Genomic DNA, 24,605 nt, shown 5'->3' on the forward strand with positions numbered 1-24,605 from the left:
AACTTAAAAAGCCAGTTCAGTGGCTTTAGTTTTTTTTAGCTCAGCTTTGGTTCCGTTCTGTGTGAAAAATATTGTGTCCTTCATTCTGAAGTTTTTGGCCAGATACTGAATTTAATTCTACAAACAACGCAGTTCCGAATTTAATTAATTGTTCTTCTTTTGAATGCCTGTGATAATTCTCCTCCAATAATGATCTGGAGATTTAGCAGGCCAGTTCTTGAACGAATCAGTCGTCTTATTTGTTTCTTTTTAACTCATTTTTTCTGTTGCATTTTCTTTAGCGTTTTCGCAATGTTTTGGTCAAATTTCTGTCGCAACTCCTCAAAGTCCTTTGAAGTGAATAGTTGGTACCCCTCAGTATTACCAATTCCACGCATTAACTCTGTGTTCAAAACCAGCACAAGACCACGAGCACAAGATTTCTCTATCTCTGGGGTCTTGATCTAAATACGTGACGTTTTAACTTTCGTCTTTTTTAAACTATCTGGTCTTCAAGATAGTCATTTTTTGTCTATAATTTTCTTCTAAACTACTGACTCTCGCATTGACTTGTTTGTCTTCAACTATTTTTTGTCTCCGCATTGTTATTCTAATTGAATAGTCGATTATATATAAATTTTATTGTTGCGGGGTTTAAATTCAGCGACCCTTGTTGTTGCGAAATCGTTTCAATATTTGGGTCTTTCCCATTATAGCCCCCCATAAAATTATAGCCCCCCATTATGGTATAAATACCATGATTGGGGGGGGGGGGGCTATAGGTTATCTGACCACTAAGCTGGGGGGGGGGGGGGGCTATAATGGGAAAGACCCCAGTATTTACTAATCGTAAAAACACGGAAATATGAAACAGTTCAGAAAATTTTGTCAAAAATGCGAAAAATGAAACAGTTCAGAAAATTTTGTCAAAAATGCGAAAAATCCTAGCTTGCAACGAAATTACAAACTTAGGTTTTTGATATTTGGAACAATTTTTAAAACTTTTGCCAGAAAAACTTACAGTTGAACCTCATTCTTCGAAAGGCACAAGCTGTCAGGATTGTTTTTTGTCTGCATCTGGAAACTCGCAGAATTTTCAGTTCTTCTCCTCATGGATAAATGTAAAAGAAACCAATATGTCAAATTAAAAAATACTTCCGATATTTAAAACAAAGGTTTTTGAACTTTACGTTCATTGTCAGGTTAAACTGTTTCACAAATTGTTAAAGGGTAAAATGAATACGCATTTACATTTGTCTGAGACCACCATTAAAACACTTCAAGGAGCTATTCTAAAATATTAAAGTGAAACTTTTTTCCTATATACACTACTTAGTCTATTTACAACCCATATTTACATTTGTTATCAATTTCTTTAAAAACATTCCTATTCCGGATTTTTCGATTTTGGTCATGTTTTTGTATTTCTAGGTTTTTCCAAATATGGCATCACTGCATCGTATATAATTTCAAAGACAAGGCACTATAGCTCTAATAGAGATGCTTCATGAGCAATATAAACATAGGCAACACTGCATTGTAAATAATTTTAAAGACAAGGCACTGTAGCTCTTTCTGAGCTGCTTCATGAGAATTATAACTATAAACACTGCATTGTATATGCAGTGTTTGCAACTATAAACACTGCATTACTTCCGCTTCCTATGTTTCTGCAACTCAATGATTTACTTCTATTGTCTAAACTGTACCATGATAAAGAAGACGCACTTCCAATGATAGAAACCTATGAACACCAATATGGTAGAGTTAAAAGCAGATTGTTCAAACTTCCAAAACTGAGAACCGAGAAATTCAGAGAGAACTTTTACTTTCGAACTGCCAAAGTTGCCAACAATCTGCCTGAAGAGATAGACTTTTCCCAGCCTTTGGGACTCAAAAGACGTATTCTGTCTTTCATGTGGGACCGTCTGATGTTGAACTTCAACGAAAGAGTAGTGTGTACATGGACCATTTTCTGTGATTGCTCCGAGTGCAGAAAATAGTTGAATCAAGACCAAAACTTATGGGAGCAATCCCCTCGGCTTGATGCCGAAAAGTCACAACAACAACAACATAATTTTAAAGACAGGGCCATATAACTCTTGGATGTACTTTTGTGTGCAATTATAGTCATCTCTAATTCCAGAGGCTTCCAAATTTTTGGTCGACGAATTTTTCAGTGCTTCTCCTTATTGATAAAATATTCCCTACTCCAGTTTAGGGGCCTTTGAATACAACTGGTTACATCACAAAAGTGCATAAGTTTGATCTAACTTCTTGACAATGACGTTCAGATATCTATAAAATCCCTTAAAGTTAACTGGGTTCTTCAAATCTTATCCCAATCCTTTTGCAAAATTTGAAAGGTTGCAAATAGTTGAAATTAGAAATTACAACTTAAACTCAGCTCGAAGAAATATTGTTACAATTTAAGTTTAACAAAATCGAAATGTATGGATGGGAGCCTCTTAACTGAACCTCTTGTAGTCATCTCTAATTCCACAGGCTTCCGATTATTTAGGTCGCAGAATTTTCAGTTCTTCTCCTCATGGATAAATGTAAAAGAAACCAATATGTCAAATTAAAAAATACTTCCGATATTTAAAACAAAGGTTTTTGAACTTTACGTTCATTGTCAGGTTAAACTGTTTCACAAATTGTTAAAGGGTAAAATGAATACGCATTTACATTTGTCTGAGACCACCATTAAAACACTTCAAGGAGCTATTCTAAAATATTAAAGTGAAACTTTTTTCCTATATACACTACTTAGTCTATTTACAACCCATATTTACATTTGTTATCAATTTCTTTTAAAACATTCCTATTCCGGATTTTTCGATTTTGGTCATGTTTTTGTATTTCTAGGGTTTTTCCAAATATGGTCTAGCCCTAATTATCCCTCATGTGAAGGTTTTGCAAATGTTTTTTGCCCTATTTATTCCTATCTAGTCAGTTTTGATTTGAACAAGTATATTAGCGTGAGTTCCCGCCCACTATATTCATCACGTGTGTTTAGTGCCGGCTTTTGCTTGCTGATGTATATAGCTTTGATAGTCATTCGCTTTTGTACTGTCCGACAGGCGTCCAGAATTTCCCATTCAATGCCATTCGTGGCGCCACGACATTCAACCAGATGTTGACCCGTCTGTGAATCCTTCACTTGATGTTGTGATATCTTTTTGGTAACATGCCGGCTGGTTTGCCCAAAATAGATAGATCCGCATCCATTAAATTATATCTCATATAGCATGTGGGATTTCAGATCTCTATCGAAGGATGATTTCAGTGTGGAGAGGCTTGAATTTAATTTTCGTGTTTAAAAACCACTTGCAATTCGCATAGTTTCTTCAATTCGCCTGCTAAGTTTTGAGTAAGGTTGCCTCTGTATTGTAAAAAAATTGTTGGCTTATCGTGAGATCTAGTTGTTGCACCTTTGGTGTTGTTCTCAATTGGTCTTCACCGGCACTTATTATCTTTTCTAAAGTCTGGTTCACTGTTTTTGAAGACCATTCCTCTGGATACTGATGTTTGGTCCAGCAAGTTTTGTTCTCTTCAAGATCCTGATCCATGGCCAGCCAATTAGATGTTGCTTTAAAAATCCTGTGAACCGTCACTTGAATTACATTTTTTTATGCTGAAGCGGTGCACAGCTCCGAAATTTCAGTATTATTCTAGTGTCATTTGGTTTTGATACCAATGACATGTGATATTGCTTTTTCTGCTCACATTTACGTAAATGTCAAGAAAACCAAATCCCCTTCCATGTAAACTTTTTCTAAGATAAATTGCAGGTTGCTGTGTAATGAAATGGCAGATTTGAAGTACTTTACCGGGTCACCACGAACTGTGCAGCTAATATCATCCACATACCTTTTAAAAAATTTCATCTCCTCATACAGCCCCACTGTCTGTTGATTTCTGCAATAAATAGAAATCCAAACAACATCCTGCCTGTTGGCGTATTCCATATTCGTTATCTTTTGGCACTTTGCATGAAACCAGTTTTTGCATGGCTCACATTCTACTCCTCTTCCTCAGACAGTCACTCTCCTGGTTTCAATCTTTGCACTTCCCGTTTTGGTCGGTTCAAGAGATATTTTCAACGAGCTCTGGATTTTGCAGTGATGCCTCAAACGATTTCATCCGCACGTTTGTTAGTATTACAACCAAAGATGCACCCATAGCCAGTCCATCTGATTTTAAATACCAGATCCCATTACATGTAAAATGTGTCACTGCAAAATCTATCAAACTTTTCATTGCGGACTTTGGGTTCTCTGGAGCTATGTTGCTTGAATTGAGTTATCTTAGGTTTGTATCTATAGCCTTTCCAACCGCCACCTTCGTGTACAATGTTTTTAAGTCAAGAGACGCTATCTGCTTGATATCTTTAAGAGAGAGAGAGAGAGAGAGAGAGAGAGAGGGAGAGAGAGAGAGAGAGACTCTAGGAACTTTCTAGCATCTTGCGTGTTGGTTTCAATGTTTGCGCCGGTAGTTTCTGAAAAAATGGTGTCAGAAATCTGTTCAAGTTTTCGTAACTGCTACCAGGTATTGAAAGAACAAATTGGAGAGGTGCACTTTTTTTGTACCTTAAAGCCTCGCTGGTTGTGAACCTGTTGACCTTAGTCTTTGATAAATTTTGTCAGTATTTTTTTCTTGCTTCATTAATTGTTGTAGGCTGTTATTTATCTGTTTTTTCATTTTTGATCACAATTTCATCTTTTGCTTCATTGATTTTTTAAAACTGATCCGAGTTCAACACATCATCAAGTCTTTCCCTGTACATTGGCTTTTAGGTAATCATGCATTTGTTTGACCACTCTATCCATTGGGTTTTCGCGTACCTTATTTTGCGGACGCCTCAATTTCAAAAAGTTTCTCACCCTCAGATCTAGTCTCGCGTAATTCACGTACAAGTTTGTCTACGTCTGCAAGGAAGTGCACCTCATTAAACTTGTCTCTCCTGGGGTGTTTCGGTCCCAACGATAGGATGTCAACCACGAAATTTGGAAGTTCACCGCCATCCATTATCACAACATTACTGCGGGAGCCGGTCCACAGTGGTATATCCTGTCTCTCTGACAGTTTATCCAGTTTTCCATTAAGTCTATTTTGAACCATTGCAGAGTGATTTCTCATTTCACGCCTAATGCGGCTAACAGCAGATGTCATCAGTTCTGGTCTCACGTTCTCCCTATATATGATTCTATTTGTCTCAACTTTTTCCTTGAACATTTTACGGCCTTTTTCCGCAAGGATTATTTCTTGTTTCAGATTTTTTAATTTAAAACTCTGCACCGCTTGTTCAGAAAAAACTTCATTTTCATGAGCACGAAACCTCAAAAAATCCGGTATTATATCGTTGTTAATGCATTGTTTTAAAAACTCAATTCGGTAATATTAGGTAGTGACTTCATTTAGGGTTTTCAAGTAATCAAGCTAGGGTTTGCAACCGTTTGATTTTTTCCTGATCCACTTCTTTGGTAGCAGTAACCACATACCTCAAAGAAGCTCAAGGACATGGGGCAATGAAGCCCAATTGTTCAGGAACTCCTCCTCAGTCTGTGTCTGTTGCACTTTCCTTGCCTTGGCTAGCGCTTTCCTTTGCCTTTTGCTCACGTTCTTTCATTTTCCTTTCTTGAGCAGCCCTCTTAAATTGTGTTGATCGCGTATCACTTTCTCCAGGGACTTAATCTCCAACCCAGCTTCCTGATGCAGCTGGCGATCTTCTTTTTTCTCGTCGAGATTAGATGCTTGGTTACGCTTAGCACCAGTACCTCAGCTACCTCAGACTTCAGAAGCTCCTGAAAAAAAACTTCAGTGGCTATCCGTGGACACTAAAGAATAGCACTGAAGCGGTCTTTGTTCGTTCTAAGAAACAATACCAACTCCGGTACGCTGCAGGGTTGTTAGTTGTTTGACCTGTGACGTGAGATTGTGTTATTTATCAGATCGTGCCACACACCAAGTCTTTCCTCTTGCTCAGATGACCCTTCTGAAGGAGATTTCTGGCGTTCCTCAACCAGTTTTTGGCAGTTCTGATGAAGGAGAATCCAGGAACCGATGTCATTTTCCCTAAAAAAATAGAATATGGAATATTTTACTTATAAAATATTCCCTACTCTAGTTTAGTGGCCTTTGGATATATCGGGTTACATCCAGCAATTGGATAATTTTGATCTAATTTGTTGACAATGACGTTCAGACATCTATAGAATCCCTTGTAGTTAGCTGCGTTTCTAAAATTCCTACCCAAATTTTTCTTTCCCAAATTATTCTGGTACATGTTAGTTGGAATTTTTGTCAATTCCAACGAGTGAAAAAAATAACACCAGATAGGATTGAAAGGAAGAATTCTTTTTCAGGAATGGAAAATAATGCACCCGGTTTTTTCAAAAACCCTGAAATAAAGATTGAGGTAATTTTATTGTAATAAGTGAAAATAAACTGCAGCTCTTAAATGAGTTGAAAAATTATGATGAACTCTGATACTCATTTTTTTTAACCGATTTAGCCTCCGGAGTTATTTTTATTTGTATTTTAAAGAAAAGTGGGTCCCAGAGAACTTGCTTCGTTCGTTTTTCCCAAACACAGTGTTTGGTCTCAACGACAACGTTTTTACATCATAATTATTCTCTGAGATAACCTTGTTTCTGATGTTTGATCCATAAATTCTTAGATCAAGTGGTAAAATATACTGTCTCCTAGATAGTAAGCCATAAATTAGCTCGTTTAGTTGTCACTTTCAAGTGCTTTTTCTTGAAAGTACTTTAAAATGTAAAGCTTCTGCTTTAAAAACTTTTGAACACGTTTAGAAGAATCTTGAGGGTCACTACATTGCCTTCCCCAAAAGAAGCATAAGGTTCCACTCATTATTAAGTTAGAACTCCAAACCGAAATTCCGTCTTTGAATTTCATATATATTTAGCGCTCCATCGTCCAGGAGCACTCATTTTATTTTATTCAATAACCTATTTTTTTTTGTGTCGACCCCTTTATCAGGGTTAACCCACAGAGCCAAGCCTTTGAAACGCCGTAAAATTTCCACCATAAGTGCATCAGGTGGCACCCACGGAAGATCATATATAGATAGCGGAACGGTTTCTTGCAGGGCGAATTCTTCTCCATCTTCTGCAGTCAGTTTCCAATCATCTCTTTAGCGTTTATCTCTGCCTGCAAGCTAATTTATAACTTTTTGACTTTTGCTGCCGTTTTAAAAAACCTTTTAACGAGCTGCCTGCAGCTCCTACTTGTTTCAGCAAAGTATTTACTGTAGTATTTCTAAGTATGTATTTCCAAGTGCCATTCAAGAACCATTAGCTAGTTGAAACACATTAGGGAATAGAGGGTTGCATTTGAAAAGCGTGTACTGTCTATAGAAAATTTGAATATTGGATTCACACAGCACACGTACTTTTAACAATTTTTTTTGTCTTGCGATTATTAGTACTTATTCAGTACAATAGATTAGAGTGAATTATTCGACTAACAATTTCGCACAGTGATGTACATAAACTTTGCATTTGCTGACTCTGCACGCATTCGTAGGTTCCCTTCTTACTCATAGAAAGAGAATGAGAATAACCATTTCCCATCAGTGCATTAAGGTTTTTTCGATAAATGTAATTCAACCTACATCTCTTGGTAGCAGCAACCACATACCTCAAAGAAGCTCAAGGACAGGTGACAATGAAGCCCCATCTAATTCCTTGACAATGACATTCAGATATCTATAGAATCCCTTGTATTTAGCTGCGTTTCTAAAAGTCCCACCCGAATTTGTCTTTCCCAAATTATTCTGGTACATGTTAATTGGAAATTTTGTCAACTCCAACAAGTGAAAAAAATATCACCAGATAGGATTGAAAGAAAAAACTCTTTTTCAGGAATGGAAAACAATGCACCCGGTATTTTCAAAAACTCTTCGAAAAAAGATTGAAGATTTCGAAAAAAAGATTGAAGTAATTTTTATTGTAATAAGTGAAAAGAAACTGCAGCTCTTAAATGAGTTGAAAAATTGTGATGAACGCTTATACTCAGTTTTTCTTTTACCGGATTAGGCTCCGGAGTTATCTTTATTTGTATTTTAAAGATAATTTGGTCCCAGAGAACTTGCTTCGTTCGTTTTTCCCAAACACAGTGTTTGGTCTCAACGATAACGTTTTTAGATCATAATTATTCTCTGAGATAACCTCGTTTCTGATGTTCGAACCATAAATTCTTGGATCAAGTGGTAAAATATACTGTCTCCTGGATAGTAAGCCATAAATTAGGGCATTTAGTTGTCACTTTCAAGTGCTTTTTCTTGAAAGTACTTTAAAATGTAAAGCTTCTGCTTTAAAAACTTTTGAACACGTTTAGAAGAATCTTTAGGGTCACTACATTGCCTTCCCCAAAAGAAGCATAAGGTTCCACTCATTATTAAGTTAGAACTCCAAACCGAAATTCCGTCTTTGAGTTTCATATATATTTTGCGCTCCATCGTCCAGGAGCACTCATTTTATTTTATTCAATAAACTAATTTTTTTGTGTCGACCCCTTTATCAGGGTTAACCCACAGAGCCAAGCCTTTGAAACGGCGTAAAATTTCCACCATAAGTGCATCAGGTGGCACCCAAGGACGATCATATATAGATAGCGGAACGGTTTCTTGCAAGGCGAATTCTTCTCCATCTTCTGCAGTCAGTTCCCAATCATCTCTTTAGCGTTTACCTCTGCCTGCAAGTTAATTTATGACTTTTTGACTTTTGCTGCCGTTTTAAAAAACCTTTTAACGAGCTGCCTGCAGCTCCTACTTGTTTCAGCAAAGTATTTAAATTGCTTTTAGTTCCCCAGACAAAATGTCTGAATCAGCTCGAGCAGACTCGCAGTCGAATGCATTTGCTGTAATTGGCATTCCAAGTCAAGTAGGCTGTTATTAGCGTTAATGTGAGCACAGAACTGCTCCGGTTATTCTTCAGCAGTGACTAGTTGTTGCATCAACTCAGCACCTTGTTAGGACTTATTCTTGTCGCAACCGGTGATTTTTCAGAACGGTTGTATAATTAAGTTCAACCAACAGGTCAATCGGCTGTAGTTTCACACCCTCCAAAAATAAGGTAGTGAATAAGGTTATTCGCATGAAAAAGAACAGAATTTGAGCAATTAAAAATTAGATTCGAGGTCAATTCTTTCACTATGAGCCAGAATTTCAAAAAAGCCTATGTTTTTAAACCAACAAACCTCATGCCAACTAAAATCACTTGTGCATCTGTTTAAGAAAAAGAGCTGTTTATATGAATGTTTTTCTTTCTGGGCGAGGAAAAGGTCTCTTTTTGTCATTTTTTCCGACTATGCGTGTACATTTGTACAATTTCACTTTCCGGTTGTTCAAAATAAGAAAATTTTTGCAGTTATTCTTTTATCGTCATATTCTTTCCAAGTGCCATCCAAGAACCATTAGCTAGTTGAAACACATTAGGGAATAGAGGGTTGCATTTGAAAAGCGTGTACTGTCTATAGAAAATTTGAATATTGGATTCACACAGCACACGTACTTTTAACAATTTTTTTTGTCTTGCGATTATTAGTACTTATTCAGTACAATAGATTAGAGTGAATTATTCGACTAACAATTTCGCACAGTGATGTACATAAACTTTGCATTTGCTGACTCTGCACGCATTCGTAGGTTCCCTTCTTACTCATAGAAAGAGAATGAGAATAACCATTCCCCATCAGTGCTTTAAAGTTTTTTCGATAAATGTTATTCATCCTACATCTCATATTTGAGTTCTTATCTCATATTGAATTCTTGGACAAAAATGCAGCTAAGCCTTTCTTGCTGACATCTTGAGTAGATACGGTGTTTTTTGTTTCCAGATACGCTGTATCTAGAATAAATTAAAAAAGTAGATATTCCGATTAGTTGTTTCCATCTTTACATGGTTTATTTTTAATCCAAACATGTATGACAAAGTTTCTTTCATCAGTAGTCTTGACCATAGTGATAATCATCCACAGGAATCAACTCTGCTGTGTTTTGTTTCGAGAATTCAGCCAGGATTAATATTTTTGTTAAATTTCCCTTCGGACTCGGTATTGGATATGATCAATTTCAAAATTTACTTTTCTCCGCAAACATTTTGTTGGTTTCCAAATGTCTTTGTGATAAATTTTTTTTTGAGGCCGATTCTCTTCGCAAAACCTCTGTGTTAATGTTTCCAAGTTTCAATTCTGCCCTTACAACTTCGCTACCGGTGATATTTTTTGAGTGCGGTTTGCCAAGCTATTTGATATGAGAATTTTACACTATTATTGTTCCGGCCCTTCACAAAGGCACTAGCTAATTTTGTTTTTTTTCAGTTTCTGTTTTCGACTCTTGTAATTTCTTCAAAAGTATGTTTTCCAACCCAATTTTTTTTATTTGAAAATACCGTTAATTTTCTCGATATCCCTTGTAGCAATTTGCTGAAAGATTCACGGGTAAGTAGATAATAGGTTGGAATCAATTGCGAGTTTCCCTTAACAAAAATTGCATCGCCCATCAAGTAATTTTCTTGACGCCACTGACAGAATATGCAGCTTGAAACATACAGTAATTCATTTGAATTCTGATAATGTTGTGATATAATATGATATAATACGTGTCCATTAGATCTTACAGAATTATGCTTCTGATTTTGCGAAAAATAGAGAAAATCTGGATTTTTTTACAATTTTTTAAAAAAGTATATGCTGTATTTATTCTGCTTTATTGCTTCTTAGGACCCCATGAAAATGCAAAAGAAAACAATTATCTTACAAAAAAATGAGTTTGTGTCAGCTCTGATTTTTTCAATGCGACTTTTACTAAATTTGCGTGGTTTAGATCGGCTGGCAATGAGTCGAGTATTTGCCTTTACTGGTGTTTCGACTGTTATTCGGCATGTAATATGGTTTCCAGTCGAAATCTTTATCTTCACACTCTCGTCTACTAGAGCTTTGTGTAACCCTTTTTGAGCTATTTTGACTTTCACTCTAAGTTTCAGTTGTACCGCTGCTCTGTTCTTGTGTCGCAATTAGACTTATCCTTTGAAGTAAAGTTTAACTTTGTTCTGTTGTATTGGTTGGCTGTGCTATTTTATTACTACATTCTGCCTCTGCATTTGTATCCATCAGTGTCTCGATATCAGATTTGGGCTCCAACAAACCTTTGTGGGAATGTCCCACATCTGGATCGACTTCGACTTGACATCGGATCTCTTCTGTTTGTGTTTCCACTACACATACTCAAGTATCCGATTGCTCGACTTCAACTTCATTCAAACGGTCATCTCTCTGCACGCTAGCAGGCTTTTCATATATTTTAACTTGCTTTTGTTTTTACTTTGGGCAAAATTTGAACTTCTGAGATGTTGTTTTTCATTTTTTGCTGTTTTTGAGTTTTCAATTTTTTAATGATAGAAACTACGTTATTTTTTTTCTCTCGTATTACAAGAGGAGCACTAAAGAACGATTTGAACTGTTTTGTTTGCTCTGGTTTTATTATTGGTTTAAGCTGCAAGACCAGGCACCCAGTTAATTATTTCGGTCCAAACTGTTTTTGATCGTAGTAGATTCTTAATCTTCTCCTGCTGTACCTCCATATTTGTTTGTACTATTTCGTGGCAAAAATGCAGTTCTTTTTTCAGGTTGTCAATGTAATTCCTTGGAGTTGCGAAGTGTTGATTTTGGATTGTTTCGTACAATCAACCAATAGGTAACGCACAAAGAGCGCCAACAGAAGATAATATGGAGTATAGTTTGTTAAAGTGTTAACAGAACTACGATTACGCCTTCATTATCAATTGAAGATATTAACTCCAGGAGTCGTTTTGTTCTATGCACTTTGCTAAAGTATCCTCAACCGTTTGATTTTTTGTGTTCAATCGTTGCATATCCTTGAGGTTGATACGCTGTTGTACATATTTTTGAAAAGAATTGACATATAATTTTGTATCCTAATAACTTTGCAAATTTGCGGGGCACCCAATTCGTGAAACCCAACAATACACAAAGTTTTTGCAACATTTTTTGCTTCTTGATTTTGCATAGAAACTGCTTTGCATCTTTTTGAGAAATGATGTCCTATGAGTGGGATAAACTTGAAACGATCGCTTTCGGGTAAAGTCCCATGATATCTGACGCCATTGGCCGACAGAGTTGGTTCGGCTTCCAGACTGTTTGTGTTGTCTGTGAGTTTGTGGATGATTTTTCCTCATTGAGCACTTAACGCAGCGTATTATCTTATCGCGTTTCATTCAAACCCCGTTGAAGAGTTCTTGAAATCTTTCAGGAATCTTTTGCACTCTTAAGGTGCCCCATTGATTCTGTAAGAGGGTTAGAATGACATCCATGTATGATCATTGTACATCTATTTGCTGGACTCTGTAGTAAACTTTGAGCAGTTTTGTCGCCTAAGCAGCGCTTGCTCGATATACAAAATTGAAAAATCTGTCCAGAGTTTTCATGTTGTTTTTGAAGCCCCAATCAATTCTCTCTTTTCAGGTCCTTCTTTTGTTCCACCTACAGATACACTTCTCCTTTTTCTCGCAAGTTCTGCTAATGCTCGTCTCTCTTGTCTCCAGAAATATTGGACCAGCTGTTTTGTTTGGGTTGTCCAACTAGTACTTGAATTTTTTTTCAATATGCAATGAATCCTCTGGCACTCTGGAAAGACAATCCGGATGAGGTTTTTTCATCACTGCCTGTTGATGGATTTCAAAATGAAATTTTCCTAGTTTCTCAATCTATCTCACCAGGGTCACCATCTTATGGGTTCCTTGAAGCTGTACAACCACGTAAGAGCACAACGATCTGTTACTAGTAAATAATTCCAGAGTAGTTTATGAAAAAAACAATGGCAGATAATTTCCTCTTTGTTGCTGAGTAGTTTCGTTTACCCTTATTCAGAGTTGAACTGGAATACGCTATTAATCTGTCCCTCCAATTCTTCTTCTGGGTAGGAATTTTTCCTAAATCATTTAGAAACGAGTCGGTTATCAAAGCATCTGGTATCATTTGAAATGAAATTGTATCAAAATGGGTGCTTCCAGTAGTTCAAACAAAAGTTGGTCCATTTTTTCGCTACATTCTCTTATCCAAACATGATTTTCATATGGGCAAGTGGTTTCGGAATTTGATTATTATCTGCTCTGAATTGGCGTTAAAACACGAATAGTCCAGAAATTGCATGGAGTTCTTTCAAATTAGATGAAGGTTTCATTTTAGCAACTGAGGCTGCTTTTTCCGGACCAACTTCCACAATATTTTTTGATAAAAAGCGGCCGAGACATTCGAAATATTTTTTTAAAAAAAGCGGCATTTTGAGCCTTTCATGTTCAGACGAGCTTCTTTTATACGACAAAGCAGAAGTTCAAGTTGTGATAAATGTTCTTCGAAAGACCTTGGGAAAATGATTATGTCCTCAAAATTAATCGAAGCTACCTCGTGCAAAAGTCCGGCAAGTATTAGTTCCATCATATTTTGGAACGATCCCGGCGCTGAGGTTGAACCCATGGGCCACCTCTTCCATTTATACCAAACCAACAGAGTGATCAACGCGATAAGGTTTTGTTAATCCTTCTTTAAGGCACTTGGATAATACTCTGACATTAAGTCGATATTTAAAAAGTAAACATTCCACTCCAACGAGTCTATTAGATTATTATTTCTTGACAACAGCCAGATTGTTTGTTTTAATTTACCTATTTAAACCCCTGTAGCCAGTCGAAAAGTTCCGCCTTCTTTCCGACTAAAATAGAGTGCGCAGCCCACTATGAATGAATTGGTTCAATCAAGTTGTTTTTTTCCAGGTCTTCCACAATTTTCTTTGTTGCTGTCCATTTTTCAAAGCTCATGCTGCCATATAAACGTCGGAATGGCTTGTCATCTTTTTCTAGGGTTATTTTGTGCTTTAGTTTATCACAGAACCCCAATTCAATGGTGTTTCTGAAAACTACTTTTTTGTGCCTCATGAACATAGCAACTTCTGGTCTGACTGATTTCTACTCAAGTCTGTCCCCTCTAATGTTGCATGAGTCCCCATCCGGAAAGCTCACAAATGTTTTGGTTTCTCCTTAATTGTGAGAAACTCGTTATTTGTATGCTGTAATAAGCGGAATACTTACTTTTTCTTGCCCTCGAAATAAAATCTCTTCTTTCAAATTAAGTGTGCACTTTTAATAAGTAAAGATGTTTTAATCCAGTAAAAATGAGATATAGCTTTCCTTAGTGACTAAAAACCTCGTGGAGGAAATCGAGATGTTTGGGATTCATTTGAACTAAAAATATGTTCAATTTTTCCCAAGAATTTAACTGATGCACTCTAGCAGCTAGAACGCTGTTGTTGTATGGGACTATTTGTTTTGCGTCTTCTCTTTCTTTCAGCATTTTAAAGTTGATAAGGGATACACTAGTGCCACTATCAACTAGCCAAACTTTCATTTGACTTTGTTTGAGCACTTGTAATTTAAACCAATTTGTTGTGCTGGTTAAACAGACTTTGAGAGTATTTGCTGTTTCTGTGGTTTGTTTATGATTTCTATTCGGAAACTAGTGTTTTAAGTGTTGAGAATTTCTGCAGTGAAAACGGACTTGACACTGCGAAAATCTGTTCCCCTTTTGTCCGCACCCTCTTCAAGTTTGTTGGAGATTCTATTAAAGTTTTTATCGTTATTGGTAAATCCGTTTATTTCATCTTCTACAAAATTGGGCGGGACCTGGTTGTGGTTGAAATTATTTTGTCCATAATACAAGCGTCGTGTGTGGCAGATACCAACAATTTCCGTGGAAGTGCTATAAAAAAATCACGATAGTTTCTGAACCAAACCAATAACTGCCTCAACTAGGGATTTTTTTGGTCATATTGTCTAATGGCAGCAATTTGAGGCACTTGCTTCTCTTTCTCTATTCCTGTCACGGCTTCCAGATGTAACGCTCTTTCTAGCGCTTTGTCCACAGTCATATCCTTATCTTATAATGTTTTTCTTATGTCTAACCTAAGCTGACTGTGGAGTATTTTTTCTTAAAAACCCGTTGTACCGTGTGGTCACAAATGTCCGGCTATTTGGAACCGTTGTAAGCCTTCGGCAGTAACATTTTACATACGGAACCCGCTGCAATTTTAAACCTAATTATTTGTGCACCTTCTCTACTTTAATTTATAATATTTTGCTACTGACATGAAATTAACCTTTACTTTGTCTTTTAGTTCGATGCAATATTAAAAACTGGAGTGTTAATGCGTCTATTGCCCTTAGCGAAGAAAACTTTCGTTTAATGATTGAAATAGCGGAGCAGGGCAATCTAAAGCTTACTCGGTAGTGACTCCTCTATGTATGCGTTGCGTACTAAACTTCTCAGATCCCCCAGAAAATCCGTTGATTTTTCACGTGAGTGTTAAAAACTACGAATTAGACGTCGGCGTAAAATAACTGGTTTGTCGCTGGTAATGACTTCAAAAAAACCTTAACCATATCATCCTAGTTATCTCTCACGTTTTGCGGTCATGTTCGATGAAACTGGATTCCTGACTTCTGTAAGCAGAGCGCAAAATAGTGCGGTCGCTCATCTATTTCGCGAGCCGCTCTTCTAGAGCTTACAGGTTTGATTCATTTCTATATTTGCGGCTCCGCCAGTAGCTCAAAATGTGATAGGTAGCATTCAAAATCATTGGAACTGCTGAACCCTCCGGCAACAAAATTTAAGATACGGAAACCGATTCAAAATTGACTCAAATTAATAGTTCACTTTCTCTAATTAAACTTTATATTTTTTTGCTACTCATATAAATTTAACCTTTACTTTGTCTTTTAGTTCAATTAAAATTTAAAATTTAGAGTATTAATGCGTCTATTGTCTTTAGCGATGAAACCTTTCGATTATGGATTGAGTTAGCGGAGCAAGACAATCTAAAGCCTACTCGATAGTAAAATATACAACCTAGTGGGTTCCTGGATTAATTGAACTGGAAACTGTATTACATTTTGAAACATACCTTGTTTCGTTGATAATTGCAAATTTTTATCCGTTTCACGTTGCTACATAATCTGTACAAAAAGCACAAAAATAGCCTTTGTTTTGAGCTAAACTGATACTTATGATGTTTCAGTGCGTCGTACCTCTTCTCACTTGAACACTTCCCAAATCAGTTCTCTCTGATTGATCTTGCACCCCAAAGATATACCACACAATCTCTAACCACTAATACCAATCTCTGCAAACAACTCTGACACTCCCACTAACTTGCTGTAAGTCCTCTTTCAGTTGATTACTTGGAACTTACAGGAACTTTCCGTGCTCCATGTGTTTCTTGCGGTATTGACTCTGCTGTGTTTCCTAAAAAGAGATCTTTCGCAAAATTGCTTGCAGTGCCGCTATTCAAACACCGGATTCTGATCCGGGCTCGTAATAATTTTCTGTTCTCTTGAGGGAAACAATTCTCTAACGCCAATATAGAATCTCTTGTAGTTAATTGAGTTCTAAAACTCCCTACAGCATCTTTTTGAAAAATTCAAAACGTTTCAACTAGTTGAACTCACAAATTACAAGTAAAACTCAGCTCAAAGAAAGATTGTAACATTTAAATTTAAACCAAAGTGAAATGTAGGGAAAGCAGCCTCTTAAATAATATTATGAACGGTTATACTCAATTTATACCGACTTAGCCCTCGGAGTTATCTCTATTTGCCTTTACGATTACTTGGTGCCAGGGACGTTGCTCTGTTTCTCTTTACCAAACACAATGTTTGGTCCCAACTATAACATTTGTGCATCATCATTTTTCTCTGACTTAATCCCAGTTCTGATGTTCGAACCATAATTTTTTATGAAAAGTAGTTAAATATACTCACTCATAAATTTTAAGTTATAAATCACTGCGTTTAGCTGTCATTTTCAGGTGTTTTTTGTTAGAGAACTTTCAAAGCTTAATTTTCAAAAGCTTCCGCTGTAAAAAGTTTTGAGCATGTTAAGCAAAAATTTTAGGGTCACTAGATATCTGATATAGAAAAATCTTAGCCCTCTATACAAACGGGATATGTGTAATCCTCGATCTTTATGGAAAAACAACATTGACCGTGCCGTTTCAATGTGAGTTCGTAGCTGAGACGTTGGAGATAGACAGATTTTTAAATAGTTATTCATATAAATTGAATAGTTCAAGCATTGTTGTCTCATAGAAGCGTTCTAAAATCCGTCGAAAAAAAATTTCTTACTTGGTGTAGTTCGAATATAAAAGTGTCAAAAACGTCTGAAAGAAAAATTCTCATTGTGGCCTTGATTTTAACATTTTCCAGTCTGGACCATTACCTGATATGATTCTAGGAGTTATTGCACTGTACGCCTAAAACCGTTTCTCACTGAAATATTTTCCAAGCAAAAAATTTATGTTTGATTTTGTGCAAAACTTTTCTGTGGTTAAAAGTTATCTTGGTTTATTCAAAAGCTGCTGGAGGCTCACCCGTTATAATTGTCTATTATATTGACAATTTCGCTATTATATTGGCAATTCTGTGTAGGTAAAAAACTTTACCTACACAAAATCTGTGCTTCTTATCACAAGGCTTTGCATGTGCTCCTCCAAATAGTTTATAAAATTTTTTTGCTGGATATTTTTGATTCAGGTGCTGAAGTGATTTGAACTCCTTGGAATTTTCTCTGACCAAAACGACATTGTCATATACTGTGCTCTGTTTGAGTGCAATCTCGGTATATGCCACTTCATGCAAGCAAACTCTCAATTTTATCTCTGATTCTATCTTAGCAATTATTCTATTGTTTTCTATAGTTTTTATTGCCCCAAAATTTGTCATGACAGTTGAAACTGCATTCCTGTTGGTAAAAATTGATTGGCATAATATTGTCAAAACTATATCCGTTATTTTTAATGCAAAGTGAACGGGATGCAAAGAAATAAAGCATTGACAAAGCGAACAGACTCCAGCATTTGACGTTGAAGACTAACTTGCATTTACTACACCATCCAATTTTTCTTTTTGAGATTTTCTGAAACAAAAACATCACCAATATTTTTCAGAATATTGTTTATTTTGCTCAGTAAAGTGGGTTTTATTATCTCGGGTACACAATTTGTGCATTTCAGAGACAGTATACATGTGTGATGCTTTTCAAATGTTTCTCTGCTTTTTCCGCAGTAACTTTTGTTTTACTATTTTGAATTTGCGAATTGTTCTCTTGGTGTTGAGTGTTTGTTTGTGCTTTTGTGCTTTTACTATCTCAGGGTTTTTTAGTTGTTGAACCGAGGTTGTTTTTCTGAGTTTCAACCATAAAAAGCCTTTCGCGGTTTTAATAGTTCTTTAATCGATCATAATAGATTTTATTAAAATTTTTCGTCATCTAAGCTTCCATTTTGATGTTCGAATAATTTTGGTTTTCAACTATTGTTACTGATCTTTGATTCAAAAAGAAAACGCTCCTCTCTCTCCCTTTTTCACCGCTGGCTGAACAACTAAATCTTGTTTTCCGGTTTTGTGTTTTTTGGGCAAGACCTAGTTTTATCATAGAAACCATTCTAGCGTTCCTGTTTGCTATCCACGATTTCAACGAGTTGATGCACATTCGATTTTAAAAGTTATCTGTTTAGTGTTAAAATGTAGTTTCTGGTTGTTGCAAATACAGTGCTCAGTGACTCAGTCGATAGGTGTTGACAAGAGAAACCAGCAAGAAATAACATATGATTTAATTGGATAATATATGGATTGTTGATCGATCCAAAAATAATCGCAATGCTTAAGTAATTTGTCCCCTCATGTTCATAATGACATGAACATTTTGGAAGACAATCTTTGTTGTTCTATTTATTCCTTTAATCATCGCGTTACCTTGCAGATGACACGTTAATGTAAATGTCGTTTGTTCACCAAATTCGTTGCAAAGCATACCGAACCATTTCAGCATAAACATCGAACCCTTGTTAACGTCTAAGTTAACTGGACATCCGGATCCTATTATCCAAACGCTGTAGCCACTGTTTCGCACCTTGATTCAGTTAAGCAACGCTTAATACATCTTACTAAACTGATCTTTTTTGATAAAATATAATTGTATTGCTGATCGTCAACTAAGAGTACCGTAAAATCAAGTGATACTTGCCAAAACGAATGATCAAGTTTCCAATTTTTGAGCAAACGCCAATGTTTCGATTGAGTGTTTTTCCTTTAGAGACACACGTCAAATTTCTCTAAACAATTTCTATGCCGATAAATGAGCGGCCAATAAAATATTTGGCAATTATTTTGTTCTACTTTCTCTCTCCCAATTTGACCTACCGATAAAAAGTAACGGCACAGATGGAGCAAATAAATATTTTTTCCTATGGTACTAGCTTTTAATAGAGTGTTGCAAACTTAGCTTCTACTTCGTTTTCCTGGTTCAAGCTTTCTTTTAGTTAGGCAGAACTTAAATGCAGTGAACAAGGTAATTCCATAATTCTACGAACCCTCCATTTCTTTTTTTGTGTTGATTATTTTTATTGGACCATAACTTTACTCAATTGCTCAGCCTGTCTTTTTGCGCTAATTTTGCATTTATTCTTTTTCTTAAAAAAATTCAATGCGAACAGTTTAACGCACTCTGTTTGTTATCAATTTTTTTTTGTTTATGCGGAATAGACCGTCGTTGTTAGGAAATTCCTACCTGTTCTCTCTTTGATATTATTACTAAATTTTGTTGCAGCCATCTTGCTACTTTGCTATGTGGTTACCTAAAACAGTAGTTTCAAATATGAGCTCTCAGGCCTGCTATGAGCGGACAATGAACATCCAGAGAATGGATTACGCTTCCTTTCAATTGCTGTGACGACCTTTTGCGACTTATGATGACCACCTTTTCGTTGAGCTCCGCTGGTATAGACAAAAACTAAACTCCTTGCTTTTCTTTTAGTACTTTCTTTATTGAGTCTCTTAGAGGTGTCAGTGATAAGCGAACAGTGATGTGCATCAATTGGGTAGCCTAAAACTTGGGCTTCTAAAAAGGGTTTTCAATTCAATTATAGTTTTTTTTTGAACTATATGTCATCCAACACTAGTTTTTGCTGTTAGTTACATCTGCGGTGTTTCTGAAACTCAGAACAAGTTTTCAATAGAGGCCTTAAATGAACCGGCTTTAAAAAGAAGCCTTAAATGAACCTGTCAGTGTTCGGAGATGGTGGTTTCCTGATTCTTTCACAGCCTGTATTTTAGTGATACAACATTTTTTGACTCTTAGACGTAATATGTCCACGAAAAACTAAGTTTTCTGGAAACATTTACATTATATTCACTCAAAATTCCCTGTTGCGCTAATCGTTAAACAAGTAATTCTATGAAAAAAAGTTGAAAATTCGGATCTATTCTGTTTCGGCTCCGCCAGTGTTTTTTATGACCCCCAAACACAAATAATATGTTGTTATATAGCACGTCACTATGTAAGAAAATAGCACGTGCGCCTGGGGGTCATAAAAAATTCATGCTCACTAAGCTGGGGGGGGGTGGGGGCTGAAACAGAATGGATCCGAAAATTCGATAGTAAAATAAGTCTATCCAGTCTACTTACACAGTTACCCAAAAACAAATAGTCATTAGCCCCCCCCCCCATTGGATTTGAAATACAAAGGACATTCACAACATCTATATCTTTACGGTCCCTTTGAAAACTACCAATTCTCTCAAAATATTCATTTATACGTTCTTTTTTGACACCCACGGTTTCAAGGGCTTTAAACTTTTCATTTTGAACCATTAATATTTTTTACATTCTCTGCTATTTGTTATAAATTTAATATAACCACTTCTGATTCTCTTCTCAATTAGTCCCAAAAACGATAAACTGTCTATATAAACAAGAATTAATCACTCGGAGAGCCAGTCAAAATTATTTAAACAAAATTTTTGAAAACTCCTGATGCAGACGCTTATCACAGAGTTTTTAAATTTTTGCAAACCAAACCTTGAGGTTGTACAAAGTTGTCAACATTTAACTGTCATCTTTGAGACCCAATTGTAGGTATCCCCAAACAAGAGCTTTTTTTGTGAAGTATAGTTTTTCTTCAATAGAGTTGTCGGATCTCCGATAGAATTTTCTCCATTTCCTTGTTTAGACTACAATTTTCTACAACTGAACGATATTTCCGGTCCTTTAATCGTTAGTAAAAATGAACTTTTCATTTCAATATGTTATCTTGCTACAGATGTTAAACACCTTTTTCAATTTTTTTTGTTCTCAAATCTGATGCTGCCATATGTTTGGCTAAGTGTTGTCGCATCTTATGCAAATTTTTTTAATCGAGATATCTGGTGGGGAAAATTTACTTGTTTTTGAGATTCGAGAACACGAATTTCAAAATTTTTGCAACGTTTCGTTCTGGTTGCTTTGCTTTCGTTTTGAAGTATTTCATTTTTCTCAGCGTTTTTGATTGTCGCAGTGTTGCATAATTTTCGTTTTTTTTTATTTTGGTGTAGAAAACTATACTGCAATTGATGAAAACTTCCTAAAAGCAAGAAAATTCAAATTTCATAGTTGCAATCAGATAAAGGTTTTTTTAAGTTCAATTTGATCGGAAAAGTTTTACGGTTCTACCATTTTTGCAAAAAAAAACTGTTTTTCTTCTTGCATTTAAAAAACAATGAAAAATGTTTATGATGTCTGCTCCTTATAAAAATTGGTCTAATTTTTGTTAGCAGAACCAGTTTTTTTTCTCGCGCAAAATTTAAAGTTAAGGTTGAACATTTTCTCATAGTATTTCATTAATTTTCTCGTTGTTTGCCACAATTATGTTTTTTATTGTTCACGCTGATCTAATTCATCTCCAAGTTTCTGTTGAAGTGATTGATTTATAGTATTAACACAGCTTGCACTCTCAATTGAGGTTTGCTTTTTTCAATGTTTTTGCAAAAAGTTTTCCCAATAGGTTCATTTCTGCCGCGTTATACCGTTACGTAGCTCGAGTGTTGAAAATACTGCTTTAATCTTGTTTTTGCTCCGTCTACATCCAGAGTTTCCTCCCTCTTGTATAGCTATAAAAACTTTTGTTTCTGTCTTGAGTTTCTCTGGAGCAGAGTAAGAGTAAATTCTTCTTGTATTTCGAGCTTCACTGGTTTCTCTCTACAACGCAGAAAAACTTTTTTTTGTTTCACTCTTCGATGTTTCATTTACTCTTCGATGAAACTTTTGACTGTTTTGTCTCTTGGGACGTCTAGTCAGCAATGATTTTACTAAATCATTAATTGAATTAATCAAATAAGATCTATCGTCTAATTGAATGCTGCAAACTACCGGCTCATTGCCGTTCTCTTCAAATCTCCAAACTGTTTCTAGTTGAAATTTCTATTTTGAGGCTTTGTCCGATGTCATTTGCGCGTAGGTCGTTTCTCAAGTTCAACCGCACTTGAAGACTTTTTTTTTGGGAGGGGGGGGGGGGGGGGTTCTTCGAGGAATTCTCTCAAAATGCTGTATTTTCTTATATAGCTGCCCAAAAACACATTCATTTTCTCATTTTGATGTTGCCTAAAATTTTGGGGATAACCGCTCAATCTGTAAACTTTATGAAAAGTTGTTGATCTTTAGGACGTTCTAAGAAAGTTGTTCTGAAACCAAACTGCACTTGAGGTCCAAACTCAAAGTTTTTATTTTTTTCAACTATGTTGCTTTTTGAGCGGAGAAAAATATCAACAACTGTAGGTGTTATCAAAGTCAAATGAACTCAAAAACAAATAATTAGATTTGAAATCTAATTTACTATTCAATAAAACATCACAATCAAATGTCATGCATCTGCTAAATAAAGTCAGTGCTTTCTTCACAAATAGGTGAATGAACTTCCTGTGGCCGAATCTCAACACCAGTTTACGTTTGCGTTTAGCCATGTTGTTACGGGGCTCAATACGTCGAGTCAAACGACAAATTTTAAGAAAAAACACACACAAGTGGCACAAAATACACACAATATATCGTTTTTGAACACTACTTTGAATTCGAAAAACCATGAAGACCAAATGTGTACATATAATTAACATAACTCAATAGTTTCAGCTCAAAAGACGAATAAAAAGAAAATTATGGATTATCTGGAAATGAGTAAAACGCTTAATAATCATGGATGCTGGTTTCATGTTTTTCGGCATCAATCTCTGTCACAACTGTACTAGACAATTGCAGGCAATTAATACCATGTTCAACGGATGAGCGTGGTAATTGGTAAAAAAAACAATATTTTAAATTTTTGAGTAGATTGCGGCAAAAAAGAAGTAATTTTGATGATTTTCTTGATTCTTACTCTGTTGGTGCAACTAGTTTACGAGGTTGAGTAAGATCACAAATTTTGACTACGTGTCAAAAAGATTTTTTTCGCCAAATTAGTTTATCCAACAACATTTTAGCGGTAATTTTGTTAATTTAGATCGAATCCCGTTGATTATATTTTTTCGAGACTTGTCCGATTTATGTCAGACTTAATCAATTTAGAATTGCACTGCTTTATGACCTTGAAACCAAGTTTTGTAATCTTTATCAGAAACGTACTGATATTCACAAGATCTAGTTGCATAATTATACAAAGTATTGAAACAATAAAAATGAGGATTGCTTCATTATAAATGAAATCCTATGTAAAAGTTCTTAATCGTTGAACAAGCCTTTACATACCGAGAAAATCATGAATTTGTTGTTGTTGTATAAGTTAAATTATATAAAACACCCAGAAAATTAGTTGTGAGTGCTACTCTTTTATTCCAGAAACATCAATTACAAAACTTTTTAAAAAGAAAACTTAAATCATTATTAAGTTGAAAAATGGATTACAGTGAACAATGTGGCCAACTCCAGACAACACTACAGATATCTTCTTGTTTGTGTTAATGTTGAGGATTACAAGTTCAAGTTGATTGGCAATATTCAAGCAACAAAAACTTTTTTTATTCAAGCATCAAAATTTTGTGATCCCCGCTTTATATAGCCAATAATCTCAATCACCACTAAAGCAGCCAACCATACGCAACTCAAAAAATCCGTACTAATTTTTCGTCATTTTCTTTGTGGTTTTTTTTCTGGTGGAAAGCCATAAAGAGATGTCTAAGCGGTTGAATAAGATCCTTACTCTTGACTTCATGACCAATATCAGTTCTATCAGGACGGTTTTTTTGTCTGCGTCAACACTGATACATTCTTTTTATTTTAATCTAGTTTGTAGCCAAGCTTTGTTTTGGTGAAACTTCAATTTTAATTCATCAACATTTTTTGCTTTGTGCCAGCCCTTAATCTGCTAACAAAATAATAGTTGGATTGCATAAATGACTTCGAAGAAAGAGTTTTACATCTTTTTAAGTACATTTGACCCTCAGTTGTATGCAGAGTCGAATCAATAACAGAGATTTAATATTGTAAAAATTTGGAGTTTTCTTTATCAAATGGTCCCCCAAGAAAGCTTAAGCCTTCCGAAGTCTACGTTTAACAAGCAAATCATTTTAGATTGTTAATCAAACCTACACAATTGGAACAAATTTCATAACTGTTTGGCTTTATCAAAATTATTTTATCGCTAAAACAAAAAAAAACAGAACATCAGCATTGAATGCTATTTTTTTCGAAAATTATTGAAGACTAGATTAATGCAATTCAAAGCATTACTC

The 24,605-nt window shown here is 35.7% G+C and overlaps 1 protein-coding gene across 1 annotated transcript in view; it reads right to left on the minus strand.

Annotated features, from left to right (window-relative positions):
• The window catches only part of LOC142352294 (xaa-Pro dipeptidase-like), a 453,762-nt gene that overhangs the window by 11,272 nt on the left and 417,885 nt on the right, over positions 1 to 24,605 (minus strand). The gene's annotated exons all lie outside the window — the stretch shown is intronic.

This window comes from Convolutriloba macropyga, chromosome 13, assembly GCF_964194025.1.
Source record: "Convolutriloba macropyga chromosome 13, txConMacr16.3, whole genome shotgun sequence".
Classification (NCBI taxonomy): Eukaryota; Metazoa; Xenacoelomorpha; order Acoela; family Convolutidae; genus Convolutriloba; species Convolutriloba macropyga.